The sequence below is a fragment of the Adiantum capillus-veneris genome, chromosome 6 (genome assembly GCF_014529385.1).
Source record: "Adiantum capillus-veneris isolate H3 chromosome 6, ASM1452938v2, whole genome shotgun sequence".
Lineage (NCBI taxonomy): Eukaryota > Viridiplantae > Streptophyta > Polypodiopsida > Polypodiales > Pteridaceae > Adiantum > Adiantum capillus-veneris.
The window spans coordinates 172,668,451-172,687,417 of NC_140936.1; positions in this window are offsets into that span (position 1 = coordinate 172,668,451).

Here is an 18,967-nt window from a genome sequence, read left to right on the forward strand (position 1 = left end):
TGTGTATATGTGAAACAAAGGATAGTTTGAGCTGATCTAAAGTTGATTAGCCTATAGGTCACTCTGGAGTGAGAGGTGTAGCATCATGCCTACTGCACACCACGAGTTTCCCACCACTAACTCCTAAACTCAGCCCTGTGGTGAGAGATAGACAACTGCATCACACGAGTCAGAGTCTAAGTCTGTCCTAAAACCCTTCTTTGTAGTGATCCAAGTGATAGCACAACACGAGAAAGCTGACTAATTTCTACATACTTCTGGAGTGAGCCGGATGGCTACACACAACGAAGTGGCCTATAACTTGCAAGCCAGCTCTGTGGTGAGAGTAAAACAACTGCACCACACGAGTTTACACAAAAAAAAGTTAGAAAAGAGCAAGACAGCTTAAAATTTTTACCTCAAGCTCTGTCTGCTCCAATATCCTTCTCAACCTCTAGCACTGCTTTCGATCAAAACCGGATCAAGCTCTAGAGTTGCTTTGATCGAAGCTGATGACGGTTTCTTATATAATATATTTCTTGATCGAAAGCCTCTTTGATCGAAAGAAATTTTGATCGAAATATCTTTCGATCGAAAGAAAAATAAAACGGAAATACAATGATTATACGGGATTTCAACATATAATGGCATTTTATACGTATATATTTTTTGATATGGGCGTATAAATGCAACTCAACCACTAGGAAGAATAATGTCAAACCATTGTAGCATTCTTGTATGAGTGAATATTTACATGGTATGACCCTCCTATTGAGCTTGTAAGCGATCGATGAACACATATTCTCAATGAGGTGATAGAATATTTATTGAGTGAGTTTATGGTGATCCATAATCAATTTGCACCCTATCAAATTGAAACTAGCTCGCTCCTCCTGCTTCGCACGCCATCGCTCCCCCCCCAGCGCTGGCCGTTGCTCCCCCCCCCGCTGCCCTTGCTCCCTCGCTGCCTTCCTGACAGCACAGCTTGCCCCTGCGCTGCTTGTCCGCCTCTGCCGCCCCTTGCCTGCCCGCCCGCCCGCTGCCTGCCCAGCCCTTCTTTCCTGCCACTGCCGCCCAAGTCCCCCCTCCTCTGCCGCCAGTGCTCCCATTTGCCTCAGCCCGCTGCCCCCCCCCCCCCCCCCAGCCCGTTTGCTTCCCCACTTGGTTTCCACCCCGATAGCCCTGGATTCGGCCCATTCAATTTTGTTTCAATTCTTGGGGCGGTGCTTTCTGCGCTGGATTGTAGCATCCTCCCATCGACATCTTCTTACGACACACTAGTAGACACAGATGGAGGCTCCAACTTTGCGACAGAGGGACTCGCCAGAAGCCCCCTCGCCCAACCCCGCTGAGCCCACCATTCGGCTTGCTCTCTCGCTGATAGAGCAAGCGAGCCTTGCCGCAGAGGTAGAGCGATTGAAGGCGACTTCGGTCATCTGCAAGATTCTCGGCACCCGACCTAACAGAGGAGAGCTGCGAGACCTTCTCCAGGCCCGCCTTCTCGCAGAGGTGGGCAAGAATTTGGGTGTCCAGATTCTCGGACGGGGTTACTATCAGATCGAGTTTGAGACCTCCGAGATGGCGTCCAAGGTCATAGCTATGAGTCAACTAGCCATACGAGCATCACACGCCCACTTTCGACCGTGGCGACATGGTTTTGACCCGGCTTCGGATGTTCTAGTAGAGGAGGCAGACATCCCCATCTCAGTCTGCTTTTCGGGTTTACGGAGGGAGTACTTACCACTTATTTCTAGGATTGGCTCCACCATTGGGACTGTCCCGGAGACACCTCGTACGTCAGCATCAGTAGCTGCCAAGGCGGCAGGCATCCCCTCAATTCGAGTTTTGGTCAGAGATACCCACACGCTCCCAAAGGTTATCCTTCTGCCTCGGGTGAGTGGGGATTGGTTTAGACAGAGTGTGAAGTACTCGGGCCTCCCGAACCAGTGCTTCATTTGCCAACAAATGGGCCATCTAGCGAAGGCCTGTTCACAGAGGAGGGCGAGACCTGCACCACAGCCTCAGCCACAGCCAGTGGCACAGCGCACACATGTAGAGCCTCACTCCGAGCCTGCCGCTCCAGCGGAGGAGGGGTGGCAGCAGGCCCATGGCCGACGACGCTAGGGGCCACAGCATCACCCTCGAACTCAGAGTGGCCCTCAGGTGCCTACTCAGCAGCAATGGGTTCCCACGGGGAGCCGCTTTGGTCCTCTTGATCAGGAGGAGATCCTTGCGCCAATCCCCACCTCCGCTTCACCCTCGACAGCCGCTCCCCCCCCAGAGTTCCCCCCCTCTCCCTCATCCTCCCCCCCGCCTTCTGCTCCCGTTGCCTCTCCGCCTCGCCGTTCTACCCCTGTCGCCCTATCCCGCCCCTCTTCTCCTCCGCTCCCCCCAGCTCATTCTCCCCCCCCTCTTGCTTCAGTTTCACAATCAACTTAGGAAAAAAGTCCCTCTCCGACGGCTAGGAGATCTCTTGGAAGTGCCTTTGCAATGAGTCGCCTAGCGAGAGAGGGTTAGCCCTTCTTGCAGCCCCCTTTGCAGATTCAGACATCTTCCCTTGCAGCTATCCCTCGTGGTTTGACGAGCATTGACATTCGACGCAGCTAGGACTTCTTCGACTACGGGTTCACTCGTTTTCTCAGCGATTCCATAGCAGACCATGAGGCAGCGTTCTTTAGGGTCCATGTTTTGTTCCTCGCCGCTAGGGGGACAGAGGCCTTGGACTCAGCAGTTGGTTTCTCCTTCCCCCTCTGTGGTAGGGCCGAGACAGAGTGGTCCCTTGACTCAATGATGGGATGGTTGCATACACAGGTCCTAGAGTTCTCTCACCACATGGGAGAACTTGGAGTTACAGATTTGTTGCAGACTTTGTGGCCATTGGCCAAGTTTGCAGTGACACCCCCAGACTCAGCAGGATGTAGGCACATTGTGGTGTACTTCTTTGCTGATACGCAGTGTTTGCCTTGCTATGTATACATTCATGAGGACTCCTGGACTGAGGATGTTGCTTTACACACGGCTCACTCTGCTTGGGCTTGGGCTAGGCACTCACTGCAGTCACGCCTATCTAGAGGACGCTCGGATGCGGATTACTCCCCATCCAAGCCAGCCTCGAAGATAGCCCATCTTGCTGCTGCGACAGCATCTGTTCTCTCTCGTTCCCCATGAGGATCGTCTCATGGAACGTGCATGGACTAGGTGGTCCCCAGTTTCAGCGACAGCGGGGCGGATTAGGTCAGGAGCTTCAATGTTGCCTTGTGGGAGGAGAGATTGATCTCCTTATGCTTCAAGAGCACCATCTGTGTGAGAGCCGCATCCGGCGATGTGGTCAGATTTTGCGTGGACGCTATGATACCTTTTGATCAGCTGCTTTTGGACCTGGAGGCATCCAGGGTGGGGTATGTATGACTATTGTGGACTCATTGTAGCACGCCATTGTGGACAGAGGGATTATTGTGCTAGGCAGGGCTCAATGGATTACTATGCAGGTTCAGGGTGGCCTTGTGGGCTTCCTGAACATCTATGCGTCCAATGTGGCGAGTGCTCATGTAGAGTTTTGGTCACAGATTGTTGAGTCTTTGCCGCAGGCCGATCATTGGTGTATAGGAGGGGACATCAACATGTTGGAGGACCCTTCTAACAGGATTGGTGGCAGCATTGCTATTGTGCATGCAGTCGAGTTGGCAGCTTGGGAGTGGCTGTGTATGACTTTGAGGGTCTCGGATACATGGCACCACTCTCGTTTTGTAAGGCCCCCAAACAGTCTTGCCTTCTCTAGATCGGACCGCAAAGTGGGAGGAGTGAATCTATTGCAGATAGATCGCTTCTACACTAGTGACCACTTCAGTGACTTGGGGGGATCAGTGGGCATCCTGGTAGGGACATCCTTCTCGGACCATGCACAAGTGATCCTCACACTGGCAGACAGGCAGAGGAGTGGGAGCATGATGCTTCGCATCCCAGAGAGGGTCTTGTTGGACTCAGCACTCAGAGAGAGGGTAGAGGCTCTCTGGACAGAGGGCATGGACAGCCAGTTTTCACCTGCAGACAGAGTGGCCTCAGGCCTAGCTCAGCTTAGCCACTTTTTTCTTCAGGAGTCTCTGGCTCTCCGGGCTGCAGTGAGAGAGGCAGAGCAGCGTCTCAGACGAGGCATTGCTTCACTACAGAGGATGTAGGAGCAGCATCCAGACAGTCCATGGTTGGAGGAGCAGTTATAACAGGCTCGACATGAGCTTGCTAGCATAGAGGAGAGGCGTCATGAGTTTGCCTTCCACCGACAGGCATCTCAGTGGACTCAGGTGGGTGACAGAGTAACTGGTGCTTTTTTTGAGACAGTGGGACCTCGACACTCGCATGCCAAGGTCATTCACTTGAGGAGTCCCGATGGGTCAGTTGCTTGTGATCCCGAGGATATGCGTGCAGTTGCTACTGACTTTTACCGTGAGTTACTATCGGTTGAGCCTCAATCAGAGCGGCAGGATGCATGCAGGGAGAAGGTTTGGGCATAGATGCCATGTCTTGTGACAGAGGAGATGCACCAGAGGCGAGAGATTCCACTTCAGCTTGAGGGCTGCACACGGCTCATAGGGCCCTCCCTCGTGGTAATTGTCTAGGTGAGGATGGGTTGACTCCCATCTTTTTCTTGGAGTACTGGGACCTCCTTGGCCCAGATCTTTGTAGTGCTTTTCAGAACATTTTTCACACAAGAGTGATGCCTGATAGCATGAGTGAGGGTCTGATCTACCTCATTCCCAAGGAGGGTGGCTCCTTGGATGAGATTCGATAGTGGCGCCCCATCACCATCCTCAACTTAGCCTACAAAATTCTTTCCAAGGCTCTGAGTTTGAGGATTCAGCCACTTTTAGAGAGCCTTATACATGGGACTCAGACAGGTTTTGTCAACGAACGTAGTATCCTTGACAACATCTTTACTTTCTGGGAGGCTTCTGCCCTGGCACGGCTCCGTGGTGAGGACCTTGTGATTCTTCTTCTCGCTTTTGAGAAGGCATACGACAGAGTTGACTGGGACTTTCTAGAGGGAACTCTATGCAGGATGGGCTTCTCAGATGCTTGGATCAAAGGGGTGTCAGCTTTGTACAGACAAGCTCACAGTCAGGTGCTTTTGGCAGGAGGGAGAGGTGAGCGCTTCATGCTCACACGCTCGGTCAGACAGGGTTGTCCTCTTGCCCCCTTTCTCTTTTTGTTCTATGCGGAGGCGATGAGCAGATTTTTGGTGTCGCAGCAGGTTGGTCTTCGGGGCTTAGCACTCCCTATTCGGGGAGATTAGCTACTGGACGCTGAGTTTGTCGATGACTCGGCCTTGTACTTAGATGGCCAGGAGCCGAATCTTCACATATGTGAGAAGGTTTGGAGACCTTCTATTGTGCATCGGGCGCACTGATCAACTGGAGAAAGATAGTGGCTTTCTCGGTTGGTAGTGCTCCTGTGCCAGATTAGATGCCAGGAGAGGGTTTCAGGTGGATTCCCCCAGGGACTACAGTTTGGTACTTGGGTTGTCAGGTTGGTTTGGACTTGTCTCCCGAGCAGCAGATTGCTCCTCTTCTCCTGTCCATCAAGAGAAAGCTGTTACATTGGAGCTCAGCACGACTTTCGTTGGCTGGTAGAGTAGTAGTTGTCAACCAGGTGTTGTTGGCGACTATGTGGTACATCACTTCCTGCTAGATCTTCTCGAGTTCTTGTATCATCCAGGTAGAGAGGCTGATCAGGAACTTTCTTTGGTCAAGACGTTGGGATGGGGGAAATGGGAACACACCCGATACACAAGCTAGTTGCCTCTCTATAGCCCAACAGGTATCCAGCACCCCAAGCCACTCATAAACACACACACACATGCACACCTTCCGAACTTCACAATAAAGACCGACTTCTTACAATCACCGGCTACACACACTCACCTTTATCGACGCACTCACCAATGCACCCATATTTGTAAACACACTCACACCGGGAGACCTCGCAAGCCTCGACCGCATACAAACCCACATTCAATCTGCAACCACAATCAATCTCTCTATCTCTCTCTCTCTCTCTCTGTGCACACACATACAAAAGACCCGGAGCCACTGCTACCACGGGCAACCGCACGAGACGAGTCGAGCAGACGATAAGATTGATGACAGATCCAACACAAACAATGACCCAACCAGAACATAACTCCTCTTATGCATAGCAAAAAAAACTGGGGTACAATGATGGCAGCAATCGACTCGGTCGAGCCCAGCCCTTCCTCGGCTAAAGGCAGCCCGCACTGGTGGACTCACTCTCTACTTCCAATTGCTAGCCCTTCTGTAACCTGTGGCCTTCATCACCATTAGCCTACCTTTCACCTCCATGTACCTTCCCTGCAGGCGAGCTCTAATGTAGGCTGCACCACCTTTGGCTCCCAATCACCTATCAGCCCCCGGCCTCTCTTGCTTTCGGCTCTCGTCACCTCCTCTGTTTCCAGTCCCCTGGCTGCTCCACCTTCATGCCAAAGAAACTGGCGACTACTCTCTTGCTGCCCTCTGGCGGCCCTCCTGCCTACCCTCGGTAGCGGCTCTGCAGCCCATTCTTCTCACAAGGCGGCCCTGCTTTTCCTCAGGTCACGGCCTGGCTTGGCTCCCTCAGCTCTCTTGCAGTTCCCTCCTCCTGGCTTCACGCACCTGCCCGCCCCAACAATTCCCATCTGCAATAGGTATAACTCCAGATCGGAAAACCAATCTTCCGCCTCTTCATCTTTGGCAAGCACCAATTCCATATCACTCATCATCTTCAGGCTTCAACACTTTTCCGAGGAGCAATCAGTAGATCCTCCATAGGGCCACCACTGATGGGATGGGGGAAATGGGAACACACGCGATACACAAGCTAGCTGCCTCTCTATAGCCCAACGGATACCCAGCACCCCAAACCACTCAGAAACATACACACGCACACTTTCTGCCAACCTTCCCATCATGGCCTCGCCTACGAGCAACTTCGTCAACACACAATCACATTTACTGACGCACACACCAACGTACCCGTATCTGTAAACACACTCACACCGGGAGACCTCGCAAGCCTCAACCATACACAAAAACACACTCAATCTGCAACCGCAATGAATATCTCCCTCCTTCTCTGCACACACACACAACCTGTCCGGAGCCAACTCTACCACGGACTCACTGCACGAGATTAAAGGGAAACGGCAATTGAATTCAAATCACTCACGAAAACTACAAGCACTCTATGCATCACATAAAAAGCATCGAAATACAATGAGGGTATCACTTGGCGGCCAGTTCCATGCAATGTGACTGTCGTCTCCCTTTACGACCTAGTAGCCTATGATGATTTGTCTTTCATCCTTTGACTACGGCCCCTCGAGGCCCAGCTTGAGCATGATATCCCCTGCCCCTTGTGTGCTTGCTTCGACGATGCTTCAATGAGCTCTCTCTTTAAGCTCCACCATGTTGTAGGCGCTCTCTCTCCTTTTCGTGTCTGAGCAGGTGCGCACTATCTCGGCCTCGACACTTGCTTGATGGCCACCAGCTTGGGCTATCCCTGGCCCTCTTCCACTGCACAACCCCGTGAACCTTCTCTCACCGATCATAGCCCCTCAAGATCTCCAAAACATGGTGGAGCTCTCTCTTTAAGCTCCACCATGTTGCAGGCGCTTTGTCTCCTTTTCGTGTCTGAGCAGGTGCGCCCCGTCTCGGCCTCGATACTTGCTTGATGGCCACCAGCTTGGGCTATCCCTAGCCCTCTTCCACTGCACAACCCGGTGCACCTTCTCTCATTGATCGTAGCCCAAGTTGGTGGCCATTAAGCAAGCGGCGAGGCCGAGACGAGGCGCACCTGCTCAGACACGAAAAGGAGAGAGAGCGCCTGCAACATGGTGGAGCTTAAAGAGAGAGCTCGTTGAAGCAAGAACACAAGGGGCAGGGGCTGTCATGCTCAAGCTGGGCCTCGATGGGCCGTAGTCAAAGGATGAAAGAGAACTCATCATTGGCTGCTAGGTCGTAAAGGGAGACGACAATCACATTGCATGGAAGTGGCCGCCAAGTGATACCCTCATTGTATTTCGATGCTTTTTATGTGATGCTTAGAGTGCTTGTAGTTGTCATGAGTGATTTGAATTCAATTGTCGTTTCCCTTTAATCTCGTGCAGTGAGTCCATGGTAGCGTTGGCTCCGGACAGGTTGTGTGTGTGTGCAGAGAGGGAGGGAGAGATTGATTGCGGTTGCAGATTGAGTGTGGTTTTGTGTATGGTCGAGGCTTGCGAGGTCTCCTGATGTGAGTGTGTTTACAGATACGGGTACATTGGTGTGTGCCTTAGTAAATGTGATTTTGTGTCGACGAAGTTGCTCGTAGGCGAGGCCATGATGTGAAGGTTGGCAGAAAGTGTGCGTGTGTGTATGTTTCTGTGTGGTTTGGGGTGTTGGGTATCCACTGGGCTATAGAGAGGGAGTTAGCTTGTGTATCGGGTGTGTTCCCGTTTCCCCCATGCCAACGTGACACTCAGATAGCCCGATCCAAGGTGGCTTGGTCGGTCATCATGCTTCCTTGTTCTCAGGGAGGGCTTGGGATCATTGATCCAGCACAGCAGAGCAGAGCCCTTCTTGGGAAGTTCATAGTCAGAGGACTGCTTCCAGGTAAGGAGCCCTGGAAGGAGTTCTTGCTATAGAGGATTCGTGCCAGGGTGCCTCAGTGAGGAGGCCCTTGGCAACCTTCCACCAGATGGATCTTTACAGAGATGCGCCTAGTTTGGTTGAGCAGGAGACTCGAGGACCGCTTCGCTGTGAGTTTGCTTCGATCTTGGGAGCTCTTACGGCGTGGCTTGGAGGAGAGACAACTGACGTGCACGGAGGAGCGCCTACGTCATCCCCTCGTCTGGAACCCCATGGTTAGCACTCAGAGAGGCCACTTGGTTGGTAGCCGGCCTCATGTTTCCTGGGGTCCCATGGAAGCAGGTCCAGCGCGCTCTCTAGATGACTGGCTAGAGTTCAAATGTTTGTCAAAGCAGGTGCAGGGTCTCCAGCTACAGGGCATGAGAGGGGTGTAGAGCATGTTTGACGACATCTCAGAGTCGGTTCCAATTGAGTGGCTCACGCCTCTTGAGCCAGTAGCACCCCGGTGGATGGACACAAAACTGGAGGTTCTCATTTCAGTCAGGGCCTGCTCAGAGACTGTCCCAGCCCTGTTCTTCGAGCTTCAAGGTGGGGGATGATTACAGCGAGTTGCAATAGAGGCCCCGCAGGTAGCAGAGTGCATTTTCCAGAGGATCCGAGTTGTGGACATCTGTGGGAGGACTTGCGTCATAGACCCTGACCCAGCAACTCTTGAGATTGGAGACTGGAGGCTATGGTCTTGGGAGTGTTGTCCACTGGCACGAGTACAGTGGGATCCTGGTGAGTGGCTATGGAGGGACCCCTTCTATTCTGCAGACCACCCAGGAGTCCCCTTCTTTCAGTACACTGTTTGGCTTGTACATCATATACTTGCAGCACACAGAGAGACCCACCCTGCTGCAGCACATCATTAGCAGGAGGAGGGCCTCAAAGTTGAGTTCTTGGCAGCCTTTTGGCAGAGGGTGTGGGACTCCAGACAGCCGAGGCGCGTCACTTTGTTTCAGTGGGTTGGTTTCACACAGAGCTACAACAGTAGGGAGCTGGACTCATGTTTCCTGGGGTCCCATGGCAGCAGGTCCAGCGCGCTCTCTAGGTGACTGGCTAGAGTTCACAGGTTTGTCAGAGGAGGTGCAGGGTCTCCAGCTACAGGGCATGAGAGGGGTGCAGAGCATGTTTCAGGACATCTCAGAGTCAGTTCGAGCTGAGTGGCTTACGCCTCTCGAGCCAGTAGCACCCCAGTGGATGGGAGCCTTCACAAAACTGGAGGTTCTCATTTCAGTTTGGGCCTGCTCAGAGACTGTCCCAGCCCTGTTCTTCGAGCTTCAGGGTGGGGGACGATTACAACGAGTTTCAATAGAGGCCCCGTAGGTAGTAGAGTGCTATTTCCAGAGGATCCGAGTTGTGGGCATGTGTGGGAGGACTTGCGTCATAGACCCTGACCCAGCAGCTCTTGAGACTGGACACTAGAGGCTATGGGCTTGGGAGTGTTGTCCACTGGCACGAGTACAGTGGGATCCTAGTGAGTGGCTATGGAGGGACCCCTTATCTTCTGCAGACCACCCAGGAGTCCCCTTCTTTCAGTACATTGTTCGGCTTGGACGTCATATACTTGCAGCACAGAGAGAGACCCGTCCTGCTGCAACACATCATTGGCAGGAGGAGGGCCTCACAATCGAGTTCTTGGCAGCCTTATGGCAGAGGCTGTGGGACTCCAGACAGCCGAGGCGCGTCACTTTGTTTCAGTGGCTGGTTGCACACAGAGCTACATCAGTAAGGAGCTAGCTTGTGCATAGTGGTCTCTCGGTCGCATGTGCAGCCTGTGACTAGTTGGTGGAGAGTCAGCGCCATTGTCTTTGGGACTATCCCTCGGCCCAACAGGTGTGGCTACGAGTTCTTCGGATGATGCCTACTCTCTCCACGTCTCGACAGTACACTTGGGGGGTAGCGGCTTGGTCCACTCTCACGGGCCCGACACTTCAGTTTGAGCTATCTTCCACCAGCAGGATGATAGTGATATAGGGGGGCGACCTACACCCCAGCCTCCTACAGAGATTACTCCATAGGAGTGGTGCAGTGAAAGAGAGGAGTGCTCGGAGCTCATCAATGGCATGACACTTTGGTTCATCTGGCGGGCCCGTTGTTTTCGCATTTTTGAGGCTCGCTCTGTGCCACCAGGAGAGACTGTTTGTGACTTTTGGCTAGAGCTGATCCATACTCTCAGAGGATAGCTTCAGGAACTACAGGGCAGCTCTGATTGCATGCGCGAGCGCCGTGAGGCTTTCCTTCGACTCTGGCGCCTTGGGTCTTTCTACACCATTTTCCAGGGTGTGCTCAGATGGCACTACCGACCACCTGTGTGGATCTTCCCTCCTCCCATCTCTTGATTTAGCCTCATTGTATATATCAGTGTTGTTCTTTCATTGGGAGAGTCTCCCCACCATGTTTGTTGTATCCCTCTCTTGCAGAGGTGGTTGTAGCCCTACGACCAGTTTTCATTAACTAATAGAAGGATCTTTTTCTCGGAATTTTTTTTTTGCACCCTATCATCCTCAAGCAAATGGCTAAGCCTAACATACAAACAATATTTTGAGCTCAATGCTTAGTAAGATCGTAAGCTCGAAAAGAACTGATTGGGAAATAAATCTCCATTCACCTTTGTGGGCTTATACAATATCGTTCAAAATGTCTTTGAACACCACTCCGACTAACTTGGTCTATGGACATGATGCCGTATTGCCAATGGAATACTTATTGCCAACCCTTAGAGTTGCACACAAGCTAGAATGGAAAGGTCAAAAGTTGTCAGGAAAACTTGAGAGCTTGGAATGGTTAGATAAATAGAGACTAATGGCCACAACACATATATATGTATTCACATTTCTAACCAAAATATTCAAACAAGGAGATTTGGATTTGGTTTCACTAAAACAACACATCCGTAGAATCAAGAAAAATGGACACGGTTCTTTTGGAATCAAGAATGTTGTGCGAAGTGGGGTAGTTAAACTGGCCACTTTAGATGGGTAAATTATGAAGAACTACATCAGTGAATGTCTTCTTTGAAAATACCATTTGCCATTAACTAATGTTATTTTGCAAAGAATGCATGCAACAAAAGAACAAAAGCTTAAAACAAAAATAGGTGATTGAGGATTCTAAAAAAGAAGCACACATTCGAATTTTGAAAAGAAAAGCTGCAATGGGATCAATCACTACTTTAGATTCACCATCATTACTTTACTCAGACTTTAGCCAAAGATGAGGTGGAAAAAGATGTTGAATGACTGGATGGATTGGATACAACGATAATAGTTACCTTGAAAGATGGGTTTAAAGTCAAAGCACTAGCTGACATAGGCGCACGACTCAATGTTGTCAACTATTCAACTTACAAAAGAGAGACAACCCAACCACCCGAATACTATAGAGCTAAATTCAAAGGATATCATAAATAATTCACACCAACATTGGAGTTGAATAATCTCAACATCTTTTTGCATGGATTTCTATTTTCACGCATATTTATTTGCATTCTTGATGAGCACATGAAAAAATATATTGTGCTAGGAGTTCCATGGATGGGGACTTATAAAGATGTCAAGGATTGGATGATAAGGTTCTTGAGTTTACACTCAAGGGTGGACAATTGTGACCTAGTACCATTTGCTCATAGCCGTGAAGAGTAGAAGGCCACTCTCAAAACCCCAGAACTATCATACCACATGATCAACTCAGCTGCAATGACTACCACTCTGCACTAAATCCATCCTCATAATACTAGCATGCAAGGAACCAAGTAATTTTGGGTACCCAAAACCCAACTCACCAGCAGTTCTAAGAATATTTGGGTACCTAAACAACTGCTGAGAACACTTAGAATAAATCACCACTAACATCTCCCTAACAACCGCAACAATGGACACAGAATTCCTAGCCAGCCAAATGGATGTGGAGACCAAAGCAATAGTTTGAAGCCAGGCCCAACTGTGTACAAATGGAAACCCAAGGAAAAACCAAGCAAAGTGATGTATAAATGGATACAAAATCTTTATCCATTTCTAACAAAACCACCTACTACAGTGCCACATGATTCCAAGACCATTGATTGTTGTATGCACAAAACTATCAAGGAATGAGCGTAATTACTTCAAGAGCTACTCTTCAAGAGAGTCAACCAGAAGAGTGCTTCATCATCAAAAACCCTTGAGCTCACCTCTCAAATCCCACCTCTTGCAACACATAGTGTTTTACATTGCATTGACCTCAATAGTATGGTAGAGCCAACCTCAGCTATGCATATACACGACTTGACCACCCGTGTAGTGCATAACCTAGGCTACACTTTGTCATTGGAGAGTGGGAATGAGGAACATGCCTAGAACACAAAATTGCCTCTCTATAGCCTAGGGTATTCAATGCATCCGTATCCTCTCAAAACACCTTTGAAAAACACACAGTCACATAGTAGACACACACTTGTGCTCAACTCAATGCACACATTTGAAATATTTTGTCACCATGCACCCAAAAATGCCGTCAATTCCCACACACAAACACCACCATCTTTCTCTCTCTTTTTGTCCACAAAAGATTGGAGGGACACCGTTGCCATCACACACCCATAATCACTTGCAAGAAATCAGAGAAGAAAAGGAGGAAGGGGATCGGATGAGACACAAAGACCCAGTTCAATGGGGGGACTTCCATTCATCAACAAAAAAAACTTATACAACTTCACTCACAACACCATGGCCACATTCATCTTGGAAAAACACAAGCTCAATAGACTCTCTTTATGGATTCCTCACACACGGGCACACACTTCGATGGTGGTGACAAAAAACCTCCTGCTTGGATCCTCGTTTAAAAGGGAAAGCCCCTTTTTGGGCTCACTACACCTCCAATAGATCAAGAAGAAGAAGAAGCCCCCCTTTTGGAATATCACATTTGATTGGCCCACAGAGGCACCCTTACTTGGAAATTTTGAATAGCGGTGATATCCTCCCTCTTTAACACATGAGCTCCCTTTACTCCAAGCATGGCCTAAAAAAAAAATGGGCGTGGAAACCATCCACATGTATACTTTCACGTCATCACCTGCTTTGCATGCCACCACCACCAAAACCCACCACTTCCTGATTGGCACCATGAAGAGACGCCCAGGTGCACCCATCACACCACCCTCTTAGTGCTCTGTGTGGATCACCATAGACTTCAAGCCCTCTATCCACCTTGGATACACCCAAATGGGCACCCCTTTGGCATAAATACCAGGATCACCCTACCAACGCATCCGCATAAGGGTTTATTTGGGCCACAACGTAGAGTGTCCATAGAGTTCAAAACTCAAAACTTCAAAAACTATGAAAAAAAAACCCTTTTTTTTCACCCAACTTTCTCTTCTTGTCAATTGGTGCTCAATTAGCCAAGGACCAAGATGTGAAATTCATCCAAGAGCTCGTATAACCAACTTTAATCCTTGTAAGACTCGTTTCATTTTGACTTTCCTTGAATCACAAACCCAAACCGCCAAAATCAGCAAAATCTATTTGTCATCGCTCCTCGAGCAGATGGACTCGAACTATAACCTGGCATAGCTTGTTGACCGGGTATCCAATTGATGAATCATAAACTTCTATTGACTCCATATAGTGCATACCACATTCTAGAAGTCTTCGGTCAAGGTCAAAATCACATCAGATGGCATGCCTCACGGTGCAATCAAGTGAACACATAAGTAGCCCCTAGCAAACTCTCTAGTGGGCCATAACTTTCTTGTTGGAGCTCCAGTCAACCATCTGAAAAGGCTGGCACTTCAACCCTATCTACTCATATCAACTCTAGCCACTTGTCCTCTCTTGCACTGTTTGTAAGGGATTTGCAAACCATTCCAGCTTTGAATTGCCCTATCTTTCACACTATTGTGTCACTTGAGGAGCCGTCTGGACCAACTTGTATTGCATCTGAGACACTACATTTTAGAGCATAAATCCAATAATTTGGACACCTAGATCCACCATCCCAAGTGTCCCACCTTGGAGCTCTTTTGACCTAAAACTCTGTATTAAGTATACATTTCACCTATCACCATATGTCCATGTCTTCTGTACCTACTTTAGCACTCCACCTTGCACTTTTTAGTATACACACCCATGCTTGCTCCCTCTACTATGGTCAACACACTTTGGTTGCACCATCATTGCCCAGTCCCCTTGTTGAACATTCATGTTCAACCACATATACGCTTATTGAACCAAAAAAACTTCCACCCAAATAAGCACCCAGTACAAACCAAAACCTGCTACCATATGTACAAAACTTCATTCACCCGCTGCTCTTGCTCAAGCAGGTTGCCCAACCCTCTACTTTACAACATGTCTTCCACCAGGATCAAACACCGAGCAACACTGGGCACCCTCATCCACTTGTAATAGCCTCACATAGTACTGCATCTAAGCACACAAGCACCCACACATGTATCTTTCATATCTCCATGCATTGCCTTGCATCAAACCAAGCACCATAGTGCTCACCATCTTACCCCAAAGACATACCTGAAAAAATTGCATACATACCTGACCCTCCCTCCTATCCTAGAGAACCTTGGACCTGACGAATCACCCATTGCATAGCTGCACTCACAAGCATTCTTTTCAAACACATAGACATATCTCCTTCAAAAGCTTAAGCAAGGCCACACCCTCCATATCTTCTTCATGCACAATAAGACCCATCTTCTACACTCGAAACCCTTCCAACATATGCATTGTAACATCTAATGGCCTAGTAACTTGTGTGTATCGGAAAATAGCATGAACATAGTGATAATTTCATTAGAATAGTTTCCTAATGAGAATAACAAGAGTGCTTGGGTGGAGAGACAAACAAAAAGCATAACACCTAGTTAGATAGCATGAACAATACTTTAAAAAGAGAGAGAAATTAAGCTATTGACAATAGTTGAGGACCGGATTGGCATGGAGCCGGTCCCCCCTCCAAAAGGCTTTGTATTATGGTTTCTCCCATCAAGACAGACATTGTACAATACAATTCTTTGTGTTCCTTCAAGACTAGCTAGTGCAATAAAGATGGAAACTTCATGCACATAGAAAAACACTTATAGTTGGAGGCTCCCCATAGCATAGGCAATCTCCCACAAATCTATCAATCCGGAGAGAGAGAGCATGACCCGGCTAGGGCTTGCAGGAATCACACAAAGAATGTGCGAGAGCGTCATCCGATGCAAAGATTGAAAGGATTCAAGAGCGTGCATCCTCCAATGCAATTAGAAATCATCCCAAATCAACTAATGCTAATCGCACATCAAGCATCAATTTCAAGCAATCATCTACACACATCAAGTAACGAAGTGAAACACACTAATCTTGGAATCTCTCAAGCACAACTCTAATTACATGCATTGACGATTAAGCACACAAGATCGCATTCAGTCGGCCACCCCAACCATGCCCATCATGATGTCCAAATCAAGTCACACATAATCAAATTAAGCTCAAGGCTTCTTAAACCTACACACACACAAGAACACCATTAGAGGGCAACTCTAATCCCTCAATCACAGCTATACCCACTCCGCTTAATCGAGAGAGTTAGATAAGGACTCCACTAATCGGAGAAGCTTAGCATAAGTAAGAGTTAGATTAGAGAAGATCAACACTTCAAAACAACGAAGGAAAGTAGATAAACATGATTGACAACATAATGAAAACTAGATTAATTAAGAGAGGATTACACTAATTACATGTGATTAGCACTAGCCTTCTAAGCATTGGCATTAAGCTCAAAGGCTAGGCCATCAAGACCTCCTCTAGGGAGAGAGTTCTCAAAAGGACCACTCAAGAATGACCTCTCATTAAGCATAGGGATCTTTTATAGTTTTGGGCCTCAAACCCTTCAACTATGGGATAAAGTGAGCTCTCTAGCGTAGACTCATACAACTTTGGAACTCCTAAATGAGACCAAGCCCTATACAATGAGAAGTAAATATTGTGTACATCCATAACATATCCACAACTTGGTGCATAATTGGTGTAGCCGTTAGCCGCTTCTAACATTCCCCCCTTCCTAATTTGGCGCACGTCCTCGTGTGCCGGTGAAGCAAGACACGGTGACATGGTAGAAAGCAAGTCCATGGAAGAAATGTTGAGCTGCAGAACATAAGAACAAGTAATGAGCATCAAAGGCCACCAACAATGATTAAAACATGAAGCATAAATGAACAATCATGCAAAGTGATTTTTGCTTCTAAAAGATGGGTTAATCATAGTAAAAAACTAGACAACATAAAGAAAAAAAATACCCAAATTATTGTCAAGATTAAACCACTATAAATTTCAGTTTTATGCATGAAACACAAGCAATCAATTATGACCCTAGGCTAATGCAAGTTCATAAACCTACTAGCCTAAAAACTATGTGAACAATCTTAATAAATCATTCAAGTCTATCATGTCTATGGGCTATAAAAAAACTCCTAATCTATTAGTACATTGTCAAAGCTTTTTGAAGCTCATGGAAGTTTTGATTTAGTCATTCATTGAAAGATTAAAGCACAATCACAAGGCTACCACCCCACTGCAAGTCTAGGTGCGACTCTCAGGTCCTTGAACCCTCAAGAAGGTGTTCCAAAAACCTACTAGCTTACCAAGGAGACGGCTAACCCCTATCAACCCAGGGCATCGGTTTAGGGCCTTGACCAAGCGAGCCAAGGTGATTCCCCTCGCCTACCAAGTGCCAATAAGGTGCTAGGCCTCACACAGACACAACATAACATAGAATTTTTATTATCATGTGCCTTAGTAGCATTTTTGCTACTTTTTTGGACACTTGTTTGCTTCATGGTTCATTTTTTAGCACATTTTTATTGCTTCCTTTATGAGAACTAGTGGCAATTGGACTAAAAAAGATTAAAGCCTAATCATAGCCCTAGGTCATGACAAAAATGAGTGGAGTATTACAACTATCACTAAGAATCTAGTACTAGCAAGAAATGAACCTACATTAAGCTAAGGTCAAGGCTAATTACCTATGATTTACATACATAACACCTAATTTTTTGTGAGTTAATTTTCACAAAGTAGGGTGTTGAAACTTTATGATGCCTAGATTTCAACCATAAAAAACCCATAGCTTAGAAGCAGATTCACTTAAGCCAAGCAAGAGAATGAAGAGATGAACAAAGAGCAAAATCATGGAAGGATTACACCTATTCATTCTCTTTGAGCACCCTTGAGCAAGCATCCTTTGTGTAGAGAAGCCTCTTGATCCTTTTTATTTGCAAAAGAAGTTTTTTGAAGCTAAGTGTAAACACAAGCTCCAAAAGCCAATTATTGAAAAGCCACACAAAAACATTAATGAAAACCTAAAGCTAGGGTCTTGCATACCCGAATTTGCCAAAGGGAAAAAACCTAAGGGAAAAAAATGCCTTTGGTTATGCACATGACGCTCTAATGTAGCAAATTCATGCATACATATCAACCATGAGAGATAATGAGCTTCTACATAATCAAATAGTGCAATTTCAACCATCTCTCATGCATGAATCAAAGTTGACTAGTTTCTAGCTCACTTGAAGTATGGAATTTAAAACAAGCCAAGAGCTAAAACATAATGCAACTTTCATGAAATGAAGTGGCTCTCGAAGCTTAATTTTACATTTTAAAGCTTTTCAAAAAGTTGGCTAACAACTAGCTCAATTGAAATTTTACATTTTTGAGTGCAATCTATGAGCTAGAGATGACTGCAACTTAATGAAATGAAAATGAATGGCTCTTACTAGCCAAATTTGTACTTGAAAGCTCAAAAAGTTTGGGTAAATACTAGCTCAAATGAAAAAATTTCTTTTTTAGACCAAGCTATGAGCTAACATTACAACTTTAATCCAAACAATTGGAATGGCTCTAATTAGCCAAATTTTGCAATATTGCAATGATGACCCCCTTCTTGGATCATTTGGAAGTACACACCTACCCACCTCACTTCACAAAAGCAATTCAATTGTTAGTGCTTTTAGCATTTGAACATCCAATACAAGCACTAAAAATGCATGATCATCAACAACCCCAAAAGTTTTAATGCTATCACACGGCCATTCAAGAAACCCAATTTAGTGCTTTGCCATGATTTTTGCATACATCTTACGCACTAAAAAAATATCGAGCAATGCCGAATTTAAACTTTCAATGCACACCCTCGATGATCACATCCAACTAGCACTCATACGGCATGCATAGCAAGGGAAAAAGAAGAGCATAAGATGAAGTGAATTGAAGCTCCCTCAAAGCATCAAAACCTTGTTTTGTATCATTGGCCACCATCCCTTAAAAAAAAGATCATTGATTAGTGCATGAGGA